This window comes from Podarcis vaucheri (genome assembly GCF_965113315.1).
Source record: "Podarcis vaucheri genome assembly, chromosome: 4".
Lineage (NCBI taxonomy): Eukaryota > Metazoa > Chordata > Lepidosauria > Squamata > Lacertidae > Podarcis > Podarcis vaucheri.
The window spans coordinates 89,765,415-89,784,645 of NC_138762.1; the positions used below are offsets into that span (position 1 = coordinate 89,765,415).

General features: G+C 41.0%; 1 long non-coding RNA gene across 3 annotated transcripts in view; it reads right to left on the reverse strand.

The window, feature by feature from the left end:
• Positions 1-3,450, reverse strand: part of LOC309530210 — a 41,571-nt gene extending 38,121 nt beyond the window's left edge. For all 3 annotated transcript variants that reach the window (XR_014218681.1, XR_014218682.1, XR_014218683.1), the window contains exon 1: positions 3,198-3,450. This is a non-coding gene — a long non-coding RNA (uncharacterized lncRNA). The remainder of the gene's footprint in view (positions 1-3,197) is intronic.
• Between the last annotated feature and the right edge of the window lie 15,781 nt (positions 3,451-19,231).

Consider the following 19,231-nt stretch of genomic DNA (forward strand, 5'->3'; position numbering starts at 1 on the left):
CTTTCTACTCAATTTTAACAAGACCCATAAAAACATAGAACACTAATTGCTTGGATGAATCCACTGTGGGCTTCAGACATAGCCTATAAATTTCACATGATTGGAAAGGTTTCCTGGGACGATATGCACCTGCAAATTGTTAGCCAACACCCAGTGACACATTTTACGGTCCTTCAACAGCTCATAGTTTTATGCAGCTGTAGGACTACATGAATTCTGAATGCTTGACATTTGTCCTAAGTGGTGTTGACATTTCAGGGACTTAAAGAATCAAACAAAACACACAAGAACACAAATCCTTTGCATTTGATTTGCCCCATCAGCAGAAAAAGGAAGTCCTACCATCTCAGGAAGTTCAAATTATACTCAAAAGACATACAGCTGCAGAAATATAAAACAAGTAGTTGAAGGTCTGATTGCTATTAATGTATGGTATCTAGCCCTCCTTAATGGATAGTTGCTCCCTGCTCCATAAGGTATCTATACACACACACACACACACATATATATAGAGAGATTAAATTTATTTCCATATTTATTATTTTCTCATGCTTATTTGGCTGACTACTAAGAGCATGGAGTTGTTTGTGAATAACCTCAAGAAGGGGCTCATGGGAGTTGATTTCTCATGTGAAACTTGCCATGCCAGGGGGATCATTTATAAAGTTATAGGAACTCAGGAGCTCAGAAATACTAGGTCTGATCTATAAATTAATATTGTTTCTTCTGTAAACATTAGCAAAACAAGGAGCTCCCTCCCAAAGGAATAGACCTTTCTGCTGAAAAAATATCTCACATGGTCCAGAAAATGTGAACAATATTATTATTTTTTTGAAATAACTACGTCCACATTCAGCCTGCCAAAGGTTGGCTGTCAGTTTTCAAAGCGGCAAATCAGTAAGAACACAATTCAGAGCAATGTTTGGAGGCAATATACAGTGGTAGCTTGGGTTAATAACTTAATTCATTCTGGAGATCCGTTCTTAACCTGAAACTGTTCTTAATTTCAGGTACCACTTTAGCTAATGGGGCCTCCCACTGCCGCCGTGCAATTTCTGTTCTCACCCTGAAGCAAAGTTCTTAACCCGAGGTACTATTTCTGGGTCAGAAGAGTCTGTAACCTGAAGCGTCTGTAACCTGAGGTACCACTGTACATCTATATCAGGGGAGGGGAACCTCTGTCCTGAGGGCAAAATACCTTCCTTGCATTTTTGCTTGGCCAGAATTTGCCCTCAAACTCTGATAATGATCCTTGCTTGCCGGAATGGAAGATAGATAGGAGCGTTTGTAGACACTAGCCTACTGTATAAAGGTAACTTTCAGATTTATTGATCCACCCACTTTTGCCTCTGCCTTGCCCACCAAGTGACTCCCACAGGGTTGCCCAGAAGGGAATCTGAAAAACCCCCACCATATCAGAACTTCCAAGTATCCCTATTTTCCAGGGACAGTCCCTGATTTGCAGAAGCCGTCACGGTTTCTGAATTGATCCTGGAATGTCCCACTTTTCCTTAGGCCGTCCCTATTTTCATTAGAGAACTGTTGAAGGGTCTGGAGTTATGCGACCCCTAGCCAAAGAGATGAGTAACTATACAACCCTTAGAAGACACCTGAAGACAGCCCTATATGAGGAAGTTTTTTGAAAAAATATGTTTAGTGTTTTGTTTTTATATATATTGGAAGCCACCCAGAGTGGCTGGGGCAACCCCGTCAGATGGGCAGAGGATAATTATTAAATAGGACGTCTCTATTTTCGTTGGAGAAATATGGGAGAGTATTCCATGCCTGCTTTAAATACCATATTTTTTGCTCTATAAGACTCACTTTTTCCCTCCTAAAAAGTAAGGGGAAATGTGTGTGCGTCTTATGGAGTGAATGCAGGCTGCACAGCTATCCCAGAAGCCAGAACAGCAAGAGGGATTGCTGCTTTCGCTGCGCAGCGATCTCTCTTGCTGTTCTGGCTTCTGAGATTCAGAATATTTTTTTTCTTGTTTTCCTCCTCCAAAAACTAGGTGCGTCTTGTGGTCTGGTGCATCTTGTAGAGCGAAAAATACGGTACTTGATGGTGGTTATGAGCAAAAGGAGCACGACTATCATTTTTATGCTCTGTGTGTTTCCAAGAGGGAACCAGCTTCAGCTGAAGCCTTTCTGCATTTTAAACATTATTATAATCGATCAAATTTTTATCGAACCAGTCTGCTGTTGTTTGGGGGTTGCTTTTCTTCCAGTTTTTAGCTCTGCAGATTTTTGCAGCTGTTAACAGGTTAACTATTACGTTCAGGTCTATTTCTAGCAAAGTTTTTGGTTCCAGAGATGAGGAGCCACCTCTCATTTAATTCATTGTATTGCTGATTAAATCCCAAAACACCTGAATTTTTTAACGTTCTGTGCAAACTAGGGGCTGTCAACCCTACACTTTCAGCTTCCTGTTGAAGACCTTCATTTCTGAACAAGCCTTTTAGGGTTGTTGTTTTTTTTAAATAGTCTATAGTTGTATTGGATTTCAGACCCCCCCCCCATATATGGAATTGCTTTTATATATGCAATTGGTTTCAATTCTTTTTACATATAGAATTGATTTAATCATTTTATTGTTTTCGTTGTGAATCGCTTTGAGATATTGCAAGAGAAGCAATCCATAAATGGAACTAATTAATCAATAGTTTTTCCCCTTTCTTACAGTTTCATATTTTCTATGCTAAGAAAATATTGCTCTTCTACATAATCTGAAAAGTACTGGAAGAAGGGTGTTGTGTGTTTTTTTTAAAAAAGAATATTTTAGAATCTTCTTTATAAACTTACCTTCTGTTGAGCAAGTGGGATATACATTTTGTTAATAAATAAATGATCCCTGGGAGTACAAATACTGAGGTAAACAAGAATTCACTTCTGATCCAATAATGCCTGGTTATATTAGGATTTCTGATAGTGTCAGTGCAGCACTTATAATAATTGAATCAGCCCCAGGAACGTAAAGATAATTGAGTTTTAATAGATACCCTGTATCCAATGTGCCATTTCTTATCAATTCTCTCTGTCATATTACCCTTTAATACAAGGTAACAAACACTGAAGTAGTCAGGAATCATATCCTCAGTGGGAATATTCAAGTAAATAAAGCAGGGCAGATACATTCCGTGTGCATTAATTAAGAAAATTAAACGTATACCTTCCCGCACAGGTTACATAATACCCACATTCTTAAAACTTGTTGTTTGCCATCTGTACTCAGCATGTTGTCACACATGATCGTTAACTTTGAAAAGCAAGTCTTGCTGAACAAAGGCCATGGAATAAATGGGTTGCCGTAAGAAAACAATTTAAAAAGAGTCACCTGTTGAGAAAAGACACTTAATCAAACCTTGGCTTAAAAGAGAGAGAGAGAGAGAGAGACCACCCAAGATTAACAGACCACTCCCCAATCCCTATGCACACACCAGTTTAAAATCAGGTATGTTATAAGAAATGACTGATTGTAAGAGTTTTGGATCGAAACCATCCTTTCTAAAAGTAGACCTTTTAGAATACCAAAGGGATGAATTACATGCTGGATGATTGACTGCAGATGATGCAAACTAGAGCTGATTTAAAGGACACATTTGGAAGGACAGAAAGCCAGCTTGGTTTAGGGCAGGCACAGGCAGACTCGGCCCTCCAGATGTTTTGGGACTACAATTCCCATCATCCCTGACCACTGGTCATGTTAGCTAGGGATCATGGGAGTTGTAGTCCCAAAATATCTGGAGGGCCGAGGTTGCCTATGCCTGCTTTAAGGCAATAGCAATGGTCTTGGGGCCTGAGAGAACCAGATTTTGATTCTTCGTTTGTGGTAGTTAGCCACACTCAGACCTACCTGGGAATCATCCCCATGCATGTGTGCTGGCTCAAGTGACTGGCGTAGAAACAGCTACCTAATGTGCCTCTCAAAGGATTTGTTTATTTTATTATTATTTTGGTGGGGACAATGTCAAATAACAAATCTCCCTGGGAATATCAGAGAAAGGTTGCATAAAATGGCTTATAATAAATAAACAAATAAAACAAGCATTTCTTTCGCTCTTCTTTTAACAGAAGAGGAGCTATGACCTTATTTGAGTTTGCGACTTCCATGTTTTGACACTCTTGCAAGCAACTCTCTCACGTGCTTTTCAACAAGTCAACCAATGCTGTGTTATGGGTTGCATTTTGTTGCCTTGGTTGAAAATAGGGATGGGATATAACCTGCCAGTTCCACTCTGCAGTTCATGTAGTTTTTAAGATAATGACAGTTTCCAATTCACAATGGACCTGGACACCAAAGCAGGTCCAAAGAATTACAGACCCTCCAAGTGTCCCTATTTTCCAGGGACATCCCTGATTTAGAGAAGCCAATGAATGAATTCAATGAATGAATTTGGGAATTGGACAAAAAAGGAATGGACCAGAAGGCTTGGTGAATGTTCTTTAAAGGTCTGTGGCCAGACTGTACCAGCCATGCCTCATCAGGGAAATTTCAGGTCAAAGGCCTGGAAGAACTTGGAAATAATTGGAATGCAAGGAGAGGCTATGGGGAGAAGACGCATCCTCATCCCAGTCCCCATGTAAGAGGAGGGAGTTAATCTGTGTCTGTAAAAGCAAATGTAGTTTTTGGAATGGATAGGGATCAAGTGTGCTGCCTTGTCCCCACAACTGATGCCATGCACACACATCACATGACGTGCTGACACTGTGCACACATGTCACATGACATACTAACATATCACATGCATGTGTGAGTGAGACAGGCAAGCTGCATGCGTTGTGCGATTAAGGTAAATACATCATGCAGTGTGCGTACACAGCCTTAGAATATTCACTCCCCAGAGACAGATTTGGAGCTGGAAGCATATTTCAGGGTACAACTAGGGTTCTGATGTGGGGCAAGGGCTTTGCTGCATGGATGAATGAATAAACTCTTTGCCTCGAACAGTTGCCTACCTATAGCTTTGTAAATCAGGGCTGATTGTTACTGTTAATGTCTGATGTTTTATTGTTATTTTTGTGAGTGTTGGAAGCCACCCAGAGTGGCTGGAGCAAGCTGGCCAGATGGGTGGGGTATAAATTAATTTTTTTAATTATTTTTTATTATTAGTGGTGCCTAAATAAACCCAATATTACAAACAGCACCGCTATCCCCCCACACCATTGCTTTCCTGTGATTTCTCTTCCATGAGGAAGCCATAACCGGGTAAGTGCTACGCACGGAACAACTAACCATTTTGAGAAGTAGGTGAAATGTCAGGAATGCCCCTTTCCCCCAATTCTTCCTGTGTTCTGTCTGTGTTTCTTCCAGATATTGCTGAACAGCCAGTGTCGATCCTCTCTTTCCAGCGCTCTAATTACAAACTAACTTCTCGCAGTGTTGCAACTGCTACTAAAAGGAATGCCATTAATTTTTCTCCTCTCTTCTTCTTCTGACTTTGTCTGCAGCTATGGGTGCAGAGATATAGGGAAGAGCAGCAGAGACCACCAGCAAGTAGCAGCTGTGATGTAAAACAGCAGGAAAGAGTTGTTCAGAGGGGAAGAAAAAGAAGGGGCCTCACCTTCTTCAGTAAAGGTTTGCGACAACATGAAAGGCAAGAACTGTGAAACTAAATAAAGGCTTGACACACAAAAAGAAGGATTTAAACCAAAGTGAAGGAACGTGGGAGGTTGCATTTTTTTAGAAAACAAAACCACGAAAACATCATGACATCTATTTTCTTACCACCACCCCCAGACCTTTTAAACAGCATCATGTTTTAGCAACAGAATGGAGAATGTTTCTCTAAAATACGTAGGAAGTTTGCAGCTGAAACCGGAAGCCTTACTGTTGCCAAATTCTGCTAGACTTCCTTCGTAAACACTGTCATGTCGAATCATGTAACTTTTCTCGATAAATATTCTGTTGATTTGGGAAATCTCGGGATGAGCTACCTCTCAAGATATGGTTCAAAAGTATTTTGAATGTGCATTCTGTGAAATGATATACAATGAGTTGGAAAAAAAAAAGTTTAACATAACTTTTGTGGGGGAAAACAGAAGTTATTTTTACTAGGAATTTTAGATGCAGAGATACTAAAAGAGCAGAAATGATTGCTTATATATGCGATGACAGCAGCCCGGATACTAATGGCCCAGAGATGGAAAGAAGATAAAGGCCCGGCCAGAGATGAATGGCTGGTGAAGATGATGGACTATGCCAAAATGGCGAAAATGACCGGGAAAATCAGAAACCAAGAAGATAGAAACTTTAATAAGGAATGGGGAAATTTTACAATTTACTTAAGAGAACACTGTAAACAACTAAAAGCTTTGGTGGAATTTGAGTAATTCTTGTAATGTATTGAAAACTAATGAGGAAAGGGATTATTTCAAGAAAGCAGAGAAAATATATGATGCAGTGGAAAAAGTTTGATAATGGAAATCATGGAGGGATGGAGGAAAGTTCAAGGTTTCAGGAATCCTGAATGTTGTTGATGATGATTAATGTTTGAATTTAAATGTATAGAGTAAAACTGAATAAAAAAGATTTTGTAAAAAATAAATAAAACAGGCATGAGCCAGGAAAAACAATAAAATTGCAATGTGGCTATCTCGGAGTGACCAGTTCAACTTAGAAGAGAAGCAAAAAGGGTTACCAAGAGAGATACCTTTGTTGAAACCTGGACTCCTTTCTTTTCATATGTAAGGGAAGGAGAGAAGAATTCTTTCCCACCAACAAGCGCATTGCCTGGCCCCCACAATTGAGGGAGGTGACGCCGTGTGCCATGTGCGAGTTCCATCAGCATACTAGTGATATTTGTGTTTTAAAATGTGTGCACTAAAACACACAGTATTCCAATTTGGATACAAGCATTTAATAGAGAAGTTGAACAAATTCAAGTGACCTTTCTGTGTAAGATTCTTGGTGCCCCTAAATGCATAAGTTATTTAACCTTATGTGCTGAATCCGGTCAACATCTGACAGAAAACCAAAGCATGGCTCTCCACAATCAAGGCCTGGCTGAAAGTCCATTTTAGAACAACATCTAACTCCTTCTTAACCTCTATGCTTGAAGACCGTATTTTATCCAGATGGTATAGAGCAGGGGTGGCCAACTCCCAAGAGACTGCAATCTACTCACAGAATTAAAAACTAGCAGTGATTTACTCCCTTTTGGGGGGTTCAGGTCAAAGTTGTTGAGCTTTTAAAGGAAGGAAAAGAGGCCTTTTCTTAGGGGTTGAGCTTTTTTGAGGGAGGTAAGGTAAAGGGACCCCTGACCATTCGGTCCAGTCGCGGACGACTCTGGGGTTGCGGCGCTCATCTCGCTTTACTGGCCAAGGGAGCCGGCGTACAGCATGACTAAGCTGCTTCTGGCGAACCAGAGCAGTGCACGGAAACGCTGTTTACCTTCCCACTGGAGCAGTACCTATTTATCTACTTGCACTTTGACATGCTTTCGAACTGCTAGGTTGGCAGGAGCAGGGACCGAGCAATGGGAGCTCACCCCGTCACGAGGATTCGAACCACCGACCTTCTGATAGGCAAGTCCTAGGCTCTGTGGTTTAACCCACAGCGCCACCCGCGTCCCTTTTGAGGGAGGTAGAAAGCCCCAATTTTTGAGAATTCAAACCTAAGCTTAAGGGAGAATGGGGAACAGCAACTCACCAACAGATTGCTGGAGAAACAAACAGCCTCAGTGAGTAAACTCCGTCTTCCGTTCTGCAGATCGTGCAACAATGGAGGGCGGGGCAGGATTCTATTTTAACAATGCTAAGGAAAGGGACACAGCGATCGACCCGGGATCTCCCAGTAGATCGTGATTGACCTGTTGGACATTCCTGGTATAGAGCAATTCAAGACAAAATCTGTAGTTTGGTCATTGCCCTCGAGAGCCTCAAAGTATGTGATGAAAATCAAGCAGTGGCTCTACGACCACAAAAGACAGCACTTGTTACCTCATACTCCGAGATCTTGTTCTCCAGAGGCCTTAGGTGTCAAAACATCCCGCAGAACCTGTGCCAAATATCTAAATGATCTACTACTCCCTTCCCATTGAAGAGCTTTTATGCTTGCGAGACTAAATACTCCCCCCTCCTCAGTGACCAAAGGCGGATTCTCACACATTCCATTTCAAGCCCATTTGTGTGCCTGCAATCAAGAAGTACGTGATTCAATGGACCACATTCTCTGAGATTGTCCTTTACACAGCAGACCTCACCAGCTAATGCTGAGCAAAATATTGGACATCTGGCCCACAACTCCGAGAAGAAGCCAAATAAGGTTTCTCCTGGCAGATCGGGAAAAAGACATTACTGCTTTAGAAGCTTCCCTTTTAGCCACAGTTTTACCCGAAAGGGTTCCCAATGAACTATTCTTTCGGGAAATAGACATGGCATAGCAGAATATCCAAATGCACACAACCATAGTGTGACCTTATGGCCTTGATAGCTTCACCCTTGTATTTTTAATTATTCCAGTTACTTGAAATGTTTTATACTGTATCTGATTGATTGATTGAACACACCCTCCAACCCCAAGACTTCTATATTGGCAAAACCTATCTGGTGTTTCGCAACTTTCTGACTAGTTGCAGGACCTTAGTCAGACCTAGCATAGTACACGCAGAATCCACAGAAGCAATTGGCGACTTGGCTGCAGGATAGACGAAGCAGGAACCAGGAACTTGTAGTTAGGTGTTTATTATATACAGTGGGCTATTTACAGGAAGAGAACACAGATCTTTAGCTAGCTCTCTCTAACACGACTCACAATTCCTACACTCACTGACACAGAACAACTGAACCCAAACTCTGAACTACCAGTTAGTAGGCCATTAATTATCACTCCCTTGAGAGAGCTTGACCAATCAGGGAGCGGTCTCCATGTCTCTGTTATCACCAGGCAGACTTACTCCTTCAGATTGCCTTCTGGCTGTCTGCCAAACCTTAATTGACTCTGTGTGAGTAGCTGCACGTACACAGTTTCTCAGCATCCTATATGTGTGAGCAGGCTCCTGATGTCCTCCTACTAGGGAAGGCTTTTCAAGCAACAGTATTTCACCTTGTTGGATTCAAGAGCAGCAGTTCTGGTTATGTTAAATCAATTTTAAGTTCCCTCGTTTTGCCAGAAGATCAGTATTTGGAGAACAGCTTCACATATCACATTTAAACCAGACTCCTTTTAAGATGCTGAGAGGTCCAGCATCTGAAATTCACTTCCTTCTCACTGCAGCATGTGTCAATGTCATTTCTCTTCTCTTGGTTGGCAAAAAACCCTCCCCTAAATATGCTTATGATCCCTTTAAAAAGAGCCATCTATATTTGACATCAGAAGCAATATGTTAAGGTTTTATGTCTCCAAAACTGAGAGACAAAAATAAAATAAAATACTGCTTTTGATTCACTTACCATGTATTTCCCTCCTTAAGTCCTTCTGCATATGGGCTCTTTTCAGTTTTCATCAACTAACATAAACATCAAAAACAAAGTTAAGGAAAATATTTACACATAAATACATAATGATAAACTATATTGTGAAAGTTATCATCTCATCTTTCTACTACTTTTCTTAGCAGCAAATGTTGAGAGTATCGGAAGTAATTTCTCTCAGATGATCCCACTCTGTAGAGAGAACAGGCAATGATGGCAGGTCTTGACTGGAGCATTATTGATTGCTATTTATTTCTGAAAAATCACTTGGAAAAAGCTCCTTCACAATTTGAAAGGACAAAGTCAGAAAAAGATAAAAAACAGTGCTAACCTTTCAAAAATTCCAGTCAGTTCCTAACTGTAAATACCTGTCTGCAAACACGTAGACTATATGTATGGGCTCATCAGGGGTTTTTGATTTGTTGTAACTCCTTGAGTTTACACTTAGTGGTTTGCTTCTGCCTAATACATTCAGTGTTGCTTAGGAAGCCATTTTAGACCCATCACTCGAGGAATGTTCCGCCCTTTATAAATTCCTGATAAAATATTAAAACTTCAGTAGTTGATACCCAAACAGCCCACTGACATCCCCATTAGTGTCTATTTGTGTCACCAAGCGAGAACTGAATAGTGCTCAAAGTGTTTTTATTTCTTATTTAGCCCCCCCCCCTTTTATGACAGTGTGGGTTCATATGGGCCCAATCATAACATCAAGCGACTACTCCAAATATGTATAAACTTCCATCAAAAGCAAGTCTTTCAAAGTTCATGCATCTTTCATCGTCTGTGTAACCCTTGCTCACCACTTAAAAGAAAGGACCAAAGGATTTATGATGAAGTCAGAATAAGCGTTCTTAAGAACATTTCATGTGCTGAACAGACTAGACGGCAAAGATCAAAATAAAGGCCTAACCACCAGAATAAACTCACGAGACATGTCTCTAAAGTGCAATCAGATGGCCCTATCTTTCCCTCACACACTTGTGGTAGCATGACTACCACTGAGTCAACCAAAACCCATAGAAGAACCCTCCAAGCATCGTGACCTTGAATTTGATATTTGTGTGAGGAAATCCATCCTTTCAATTCAGCATATGATTGACAGAGCACCCTCTTGGCGAAAAACCTTGTAACTAGGGCTGTGCACACCAAATTTTCACTTCAAATGTTGACCTTTTGACAACTTTTTGCTGAATCATTGGGCAAATTATGCGACAATTGATTATGCCTGCACACATACAGGCATGATTTAGGCTGGTCGATTGGGGCTGGGCCAGCCCAGAGCTTCACAGTCACCTAGAATGACTTGTCTTGGGCTGAGAAGTTTCAGAGCTGGCCTTCAAGATGACAAGGCCCATGGGGAAAGAGTTTAGATAGTCCTGAAGGGCTGTTTATGGGAGCCCCCTGACTTGAGTGAGCCAGTCTTCCTTTACATGTGGTTGAGGATGGGGCCGCTGACACATGATCACTGTGTTTAATGGGAGACAGACTCCTTATCTGTGTAGAAATGTTAGGAAAGATATCAGAGAAGCCTTTAAACAGCTCCATTTTTAAAAAAATGGTGTGAAACCAGCCATGCTATTCCAGGATACAATATCCCCCCACTCCAATAAACGCCAAACATTTTCCTCACCATTGAAATCTTGTCCTAAAGGCCCAGATATATATATATATATATCTGTTTCTCTCCATCTCAAAGCCTCTTCCAATGTCTTTCCTTCTTTCTTTTCATGGTTGGAAGCTCAATTTGTTTCATGCAATACTGTACAGATTTTTTTGCATGGGGAGAATGTCCTTTTTTGCTGCTGGTCAACATTTAAAGAATATGTATAGTTACTGTAAGTGAGTTTAGGTACCCCCCCCCAAAAAAACCCTCTCCTGATAGTGTGTGCCCCTGTGAGCTCTGGCTTCTGTCAATATCCTTCTATTTCTTTGTGGAGCTTGCAACTGTTCAGTGCTTATCCTCATTACAAGTTGACCTAATTCTAGTAGGACATGATTTGTACAATTAGAGCCATTGTATGGCCTCCTTTCAAACGCCAGTGTGTTTGAATAAATACTGTATGCATGACACTTTAAAAGTTACACTTGAAAGGTCCTGTCGTTGAAATCTTAGTAAAAATTGTAGCTGCAAGACTTTCTGGGGCTTTTTCCACACCCTAAGCTGCATTATATAAGCATTGCAACTGGATTCCCTCTGAATTATTTTATAACAATAAAACTGCTCCACCCTGTTGAGAAGCAGAAGCAACTCACTGGGTCGAGTGGCGTTGTTGTGCAGAGAAGTCAGTGTGGTGTTCAATGGTGTGCGGTGAAATTTGTTTTAGGGGATGTGGTAGGAATGTAAAAATGTGAAATGCTTCTGGGAGATTATATATAATGAGTTGAAAAAAATGTTGAAATATACATTTCTAAAGAAACCAGAAGCATTTCTATTGGGCATTGTGAGGAGTGATATAAATAGAAAGGAATGTAAGTTCTTTTTATATGCAATAACAGCAGCAAGAATATTATTGTCCCAAAAATGGAAGCAAGGAGAGTTATCGTCGATTGAAGAATGGAGGATGAAGTTAATGGACTATGCAGAATTAGATAAACTAACAGGAGGGATTCGAAACCGGCGAGACCAGAAATTCACGGAAGACTGGAGTAAATTTACGGACTATTTGAAAAGTAATTGTGAAGAACAGACGACGTTTGTAGGGTTGCAAGAAGTTTTGTGAGGAGTATTATTAGAAGTATTGTAAAAATGGATAAGGGGGAGGATGATTTGTTAAGAGATGTAAAGCCAATATAAAGTTAAGAAGTGGTTAAAATGGTGGATCATCAGAGGTGCTGATGGAAGTCCAAAAAGGTTGTATAAGTGATAAGTTTGGTGGTACATTTTGTAATATATATGTTAAAATTAATAAAAAAATATTATAAAAAAAGGAAATTTGTTTTAGGGGAAGAGTTTGGGCCAGAGGTTCCAGCTTGTGAGGGAGATTGGGTGGGGCACAACGCACGTGCGACTTCCTGATGTCATGCTCGTGAGCATGGTGCCTCCTTCCCTAAGCTGGACAGAAACTTCCCGGATTTTGGGAAGGAGGTGTCAGGGCTCCGACAGGATGCTGCAGCCCTTCTGCCTCCTTCCCAAAACCAGGTGGGCTTTAGGAAGTTGGCAAGAGAGCTCTTGGACCCGTCAGAGCATCGTGTCTCCCTCCCTAAGCCAGGCAGAAGCTTCCCGGGCTTTGGGAAGGAGGTGCCCCGCTTTAATGCTTTAATACTCTAATTTACCAGGAACATTTAGGGGGCTAGCCTAGTCCCCCTAGTCCACTGACCACACACCGTTGGTGGTGCCAACGCACTGATGAAGGCAACCTGCCATTTTCGCTGGTGTCTTTGCACTGTGTTGGTCTCTCAACTGTCCCGCCCTTCGTTCTGCCCTCCTGGCAAGGCAACAGTGATCTACCTAATTGGAAGCTGGTATAGAGGCCAAGTGCATATGGAAGCAAATTATATTGTTTTCTCTCTATAGTTTACTACAGGGGAAGGCAGTTGGCCAGACTTGTATATATGCCAACAGAACTTACTAGCCTGCAGAAATCTTTACTAGCTTGCCACAAGGCTTCCGTGTTGAGTGCAGGTGAGGGCAATCCCATCCTCTGCAGCTCACAGGAAATGCAAGCTTTTGACTCCTTGACAGGTTGTGTTTTTTAAAAGAGGGGGCAGAGGATCCAGTGTTTCTGTGCTGGTTGCAGAGAAATTGACTTTCTTTCCTCTGTGGCTGGCTTAGGAAACCAGCAACTTTTCTGAACTCCACCGGCCCTCTCATTCACCTCCAAACAGGGATGGGGAATCTGGAGATGCCTAGGTTTGAACTGGAGACTGTCTATATGCAAAGCAGAAGCCATTCCCCAAACTCTTTGCTGCATAATTCCCATAGCTCTAGCTGTTTTTAAGACTTACTGTATCAATGAGAAGCAAGCAGGCAATCAAAACTTGGAGCATCTACACATATATATATGGTAGCAGTGAACATAAGAGCAAAACAAGCAGGCAACAGAAAACCTCCCACAAATATATCATCCACAACACACAAACCAATAAACACTAGTCAAGCGAAAAGGGAAAGGGGATTACTCAGTCTATAATTTCACTCTGTAAGGTAAAGGTAAAGGGACCCCTGACCATTAGGTCCAGTCGTGACCGGCTCTGGGGTTGTGGCGCTTTATTGGCCGAGGGAGCTGGCATACAGCTTCCGGGTCATGTGGACAGCATGACTAAGCTGCTTCTGGCGAACCAGAGCAGCGCACGGAAATGCCGTTTACCTTCCCACTGGAGCGGTACCTATTTATCTACTTGCACTTTGATGTGCTTTCGAACTGCTAGGTTGGCAGGAACAGGGACCAAGCAATGGGAGCTCACCCCAGCACGGGGATTCGAACCGCCGACCTTCTGATCTGCAAGTTCTAGGCTCTGTGGTTTAACCCACAGTGCTACCCGCGGCCACACTTCACTCTATAAAGTCATCTAATATTTGTTTACCTTTGTTTTGATTTTGAATAACTTCATTTTGCTGCCAGTGATGGCACTATAATATAGAATGTTAGAAAAAATTAATTTCCCAAAATGCCAAGAGGAGATTTCTCTAGGAACCCTAAAAAAGTAAGAAAAGCTGCTCTGAAACAGACCAAACACTAATCTGGCTCAATGGTCCAGAATGTGCTTCTGAGAAGCCCACCAGCAATAGCCCTGTTTCATTACTCATCTCACCCCAATCCCAAAACAGCTAGTATTCAGTAGAAAACTGCCTCTGAATCTATAGCTAAGATGATCACAAAGGACAGGTTCACTTCATCTGGGAGATCAGATTTTTCTTTTTTCTTTTGTCAGAGCATATTCCAAAAATTACTCGCTGTATGCTTCCCCCTTGCCAGGCACTGACAAAATAGCGTTTTCACCAGCAAGCTGGTTTAAAACTTTTTGAGGTTTTAATAGCTTTTAAGAACTCAACTGTAGCTATTGTGTTGTAAATTCTTTAGCGGCATGTGTGGGATGTGCTAGCAAATTCTTGCAAAGAGACCTTTCTCTGGAGGTTTTCATCCCGCTTGATTTAGAATGAGCAGGATTTTACAGTGTCAATAACCCCCCAGCTGTTTGCAGAGCCCTGTCCTGGCGATGGGAAGACATTGTAGCCTGAAATCCATATAAAGCACGAACTTTTTCTTTCATGATCAAGCTCACACAAAAGGATTGCATGCAATGTTAGCTAGATTTGCAGTAGCTCTCACTTCGTAAAAGGAACAGTGGGGCAAAAGCTTTATTAGAAATATTTGTGTGTGTGTCTGTGTGTCTCTGTGTGTGTAATATTTTACATCTCATGCACACATAGTAAACTAAAAAGGCCTGTTTCCAGTGACTGAGACCAGCAGCGTAGCTATCCCATGGGGGCAGGGTGAACTGCGTGGCACCTCTCTGCCACCTCTCTCTCAGCTGTAGGGCAGCTGAAGGAGAGGCGGAGGGCAGATGCAAGTCCCATGCTGCCGTTTCAGGCAGCACGGAGCCTACAGGCCCCCAAGCCACCATGTCACTCCCAGGAGAGATGCGTGGCTCGGGCACGTTCAGGCCCCATGGTAAGTGCCAGCCCCTGCAGTGTGGCGCCCAGTGCCAGCCGCATTTTGTTACATTTGTTGACTGAACTAAAAAGTTTAGTGAACCCATTTTTTAAAACAAACACAAACAAACAAACAAACAAACAAATAAACAAACAAACAAACCAAAACTCATATTTTTGTCACTCCCCTCCGTGATGACACCTGGGGTCATCTGCACTCCCCTTCCTCCGCCACTGGCTCTTCTTGTATGCTAGGTAAGTGGGGTATCACTTATCAGCACAGGAGCTTGTTTCTTGCAGTTGTACTCACACAGCACCTCAGCTTCCTGCACTCCACATCAACAGCAGGCTGCAAAATAGCGAAATGAAGTAAACAATTTCATTCATAAGAAATTCCCACCGTGGAAAAAAGGTTTTAAGTGCTTATGCTCACAGTGTTAAGCAAATAAACTAGAAAATAACACTTGCAGCTGTAGGTATCTTATTTTTCCATCTTTTTAATAATTTTAATATGTGGGATGGGTGACAATAAATTTTCCACGCCGAGTACCACCTGACCTTGCTATGCCACTGCCCCTCAGCTCTTCAGTTAGGCTCTGAGTGCAAAGCCAGCCCTTCTCCTTGCCTCTTTTCCCAGCAGCATCCCCTTGCCTCAGGCCTCTAAGAAAGAGAATTTGGGGTTTCAGTTGCCTCCAGTCTCTGGTTCATTCCCCCCCCAACCTGGACAAATACAGATGCCTTCCCTGGGGAGTCTCTCCTTGCCTTGGGAAAAGGCGGGCGGCAGCACCTAGTAAACTGGGTGGCAAGCTAGACTCTGGCCTGACTCACTGCAGGACAGTTTGGGAGGGAAGGGGAGACAAGCCGCCACATCATACAACCATATGTCTGGCAACGAAAATCCACCTCTTTATTTTATATCTATTAAAATTTTATATTTAATTCTCAGTTTCTTCCCTTGCCAGACAAGGCTGCTCTGAGCCTGGTTTTGGCTGGGGAGGGCGGGGTATAAATAAAAAGTTGTTGTTGTTTAAACCTAGAAACATATTTTTGCCATTCTTTGAAGCACCTTGTTCTGCCTACTATTGGAGTGGTTTGAAAGAAAAATAGAATTTGGGGCAAAATATATTCATTTTTATAACTAAAATTCTTCCCATTAGAGAGAGTTTCATTCTTCCCCGTAACTCAAGGTTTTTTCTTACATCTTTTCATGTCTTTACATAATTGTCTTGAAATATATTGGAGTTTTTCAGAAACTCAATATGGAGGTCGGATGGCCAAAGTATTGGGAAATCTTGGAACAGGAGGGAGACAAATTGAGATTGCAAAGTTATGAGAAAATGAAACATAAAGTACAAGATTGGCTTCAATATCATCAAATAATGGAGTTTTTCAAACAGGACAGAAAAATTGGTTTTCAGGTGGAAAAATCAAAATTAGAGACAGAATTGTTAGAACCCAACACTAAGAATTTATCAAGAATGTATAATTTGCTGCTGAAATGGAATACACAGGATGAGACAGTTAAATCGGCTATGATTAAGTGGGCACAGGACATTGGTCATAATATTATGTCTGCTGACTGGGAATGGTTATGGAACACCGGTATTAAATTCACGGCATGTAATGCCTTAAAGGAAAATATTATGAAAATGGTTTACAGGTGGTACATGACCCCAGTCAAGCTCGCAAAAATTTATCATTTGCCTGATAATAAGTGTTGGAAATGTAAAGAGACTGAAGGTACCTTCTATCACCTTTGGTGGACATGCCCGAAGATCAAGGCCTTCTGGGAAATGATTTATAATGAAATGAAAAAGGTACTTAAATGTACTTTTCCTAAAAAACCAGAGGCCTTTCTCTTGGGCATTGTCGGCCAATCAGTGTCAAAGAGGGATAGAACTTTTTTTATGTATGCTACAACAGCAGCAAGAATACTCATCGCAAAGTATTGGAAGACACAAGATCTACCCACTCTGGAAGAATGGCAGATGAAAGTGATGGACTATATGACACTGGCTGAGATGACAGGCAGAATCCGTGATCAGGGAAAAGAGACGGCGGAAGAAGAATGGAGAAAATTTAAAAATTATCTTAAGGACTATTACAAACTTGATGAAGGTTAGAATGTTGTGGTTTTCAGGAATAAAGGGATACAGTGACATAAGGTCAGAATACAGAAAAGACTAAGATGATAGAGGTTGGAAAGGAATAATTGGGAGTTGCTATAAAATTATGGACATTGGGATGCAGAAAGGGGGGTATGGGGGAGTCCCGCAAAAGAAGTTTATGAAAAAAATGTTATGAAATTATATGTGTTTGTATGTCTTTTTAAGTGTTTGTTTGTTTTTAAAAATTTTGTAAAACCAATAAAAATTTTATAAAAACAAAAAAAGAAATATATTGGAGTTTTTCACTGTTAACCATATTTCTAGATACTTCACCTTTTTCTCAGTTGTCAGCCCACTGGCCATCTGCCAATCTTTTTTTGCCTGTGCATCCATATTTTTCACCAAAACCTTAGTTTTGGTTGTTTTAAGATCTACACTTTTTTAATAAGATTTTTTATTAGGAATTGTAACATAACATTTTATCAATAAAACATATCATCCTCATTTCCCCCCTCTATTTTCCCCTTCCCCAAAATAGAAACCCCCCCTCCCGCCACCCCCCAAACTTCCCTCAGCTCCTCTCTCTGGTTTTTCCATACTTAGAATTTTCTGCATATTATAAAATTGTAAAAATCCTTAACCTATCTGTCTATATGTTATTAATAATAAATTTGTGAATGTTTATTCAAAACCTGCCAAGGAGTCCAGTTCATTTTGTTGTTTATTTAAATACTTTGTAAAAGGTTCCCATTCTTCTTTAAAGTCACAATTGTCCTTATCACGTCGTCTGTATGTTAATTTCACCAATTCCGTATAGTCCATCATTTTCTCTTGCTACAGTTCTTCAGTCAGGGTTTCTTCATTCTTCCATCCTTGTGCTATTAAGACTCTTGCCGCCGTTCTCACGTATATAAAGATATTCTTAAATTTCCTTGGCAGGTCTTTCCCTAAAATCCCTAACAAAAATGCTTCAGGTTTTTTGACAAATGTTAATTGGAACATTTTCTTCAACTCATTATATATCATTTCCCAAAGTTTTCTAATTTTACTGCAATCCCACCACATATGGTAAAAAGTCCCTTCTTTTTCCTTACATTTCCAATACATGTTTGAACTGGTTTTATACATTCTTCCTATCTGTACTGGTGTTGCATACCATCTATACATCATTTTCATATACCGTATTTTTTGCACCATAACACTCACTTTTTTCCTCCTAGAAAGTAAGGGGAAATGTCTGTGCGTGTTATGGAGAGAATGCCTACGGGTGGCATGCCTACGGATTTTCCTCCTCTAAAAACTACGTGCGTGCTATGGTCGGGTGCGTGTTATAGAGCGAAAAATACAGTGATTTTCTTTCAACAGAGAGCAATCTGTAAATTTTAAATCAGTTTTCCATAATCTTTCCCAGTCTTCAAACATTATATTGTGACCTATATCCTGTGCCCATTTAATCATTACTGATTTCACCTCTTCATCTTTTTTCCCCCCATTCTACATCCACCTTTCAGCAGCTTCACCTTCCCTTCTACAATTTCCTTTTGGAATCTGCATGTCGTATAGCTAAATCCTTTCTTGTTATCTTCTTTGTATATTTCATGTAGTTGCCAATAATGTAACCAACTCTGAAAATGGTCATAACTTAGGTACACTTCTCAATGGTTCTTCTACAGAAAACACCACATCAACCACAAAGGCTTTTATCTTATAATTCCCTTGGCCCACCGATATCCCCTTTATGTCAGAATTATTTCTTATCCTCTGCACCAACACCTCTAGGGCTGATCTAGATTGAAGCAGTGATAGGGGGCATTCTTGCCTTGTCCCCTTCTACACCTTACATTTTTCCTGTAATGGCATTATTTACAATCAGGTTTGCAGTTTGATCTGTATAAATTGCCTTAATTCTTTTGAGGAAAATGACTCCTAATTCCATTTCCCCCCTAATAACTTAATCATAAATGACCAAAACCAAAAAGAAATCCAATAGGGACTAATCTAAGGTTCTGCACTTTGGCAGGAAGAACCAGCTGCACCAATATAAGATGAGGGATACCTGGTTTGCTAGTAGTACATGGGAAAAGGATCAAGGGATCTTAGTGGACCACAAGCTTAA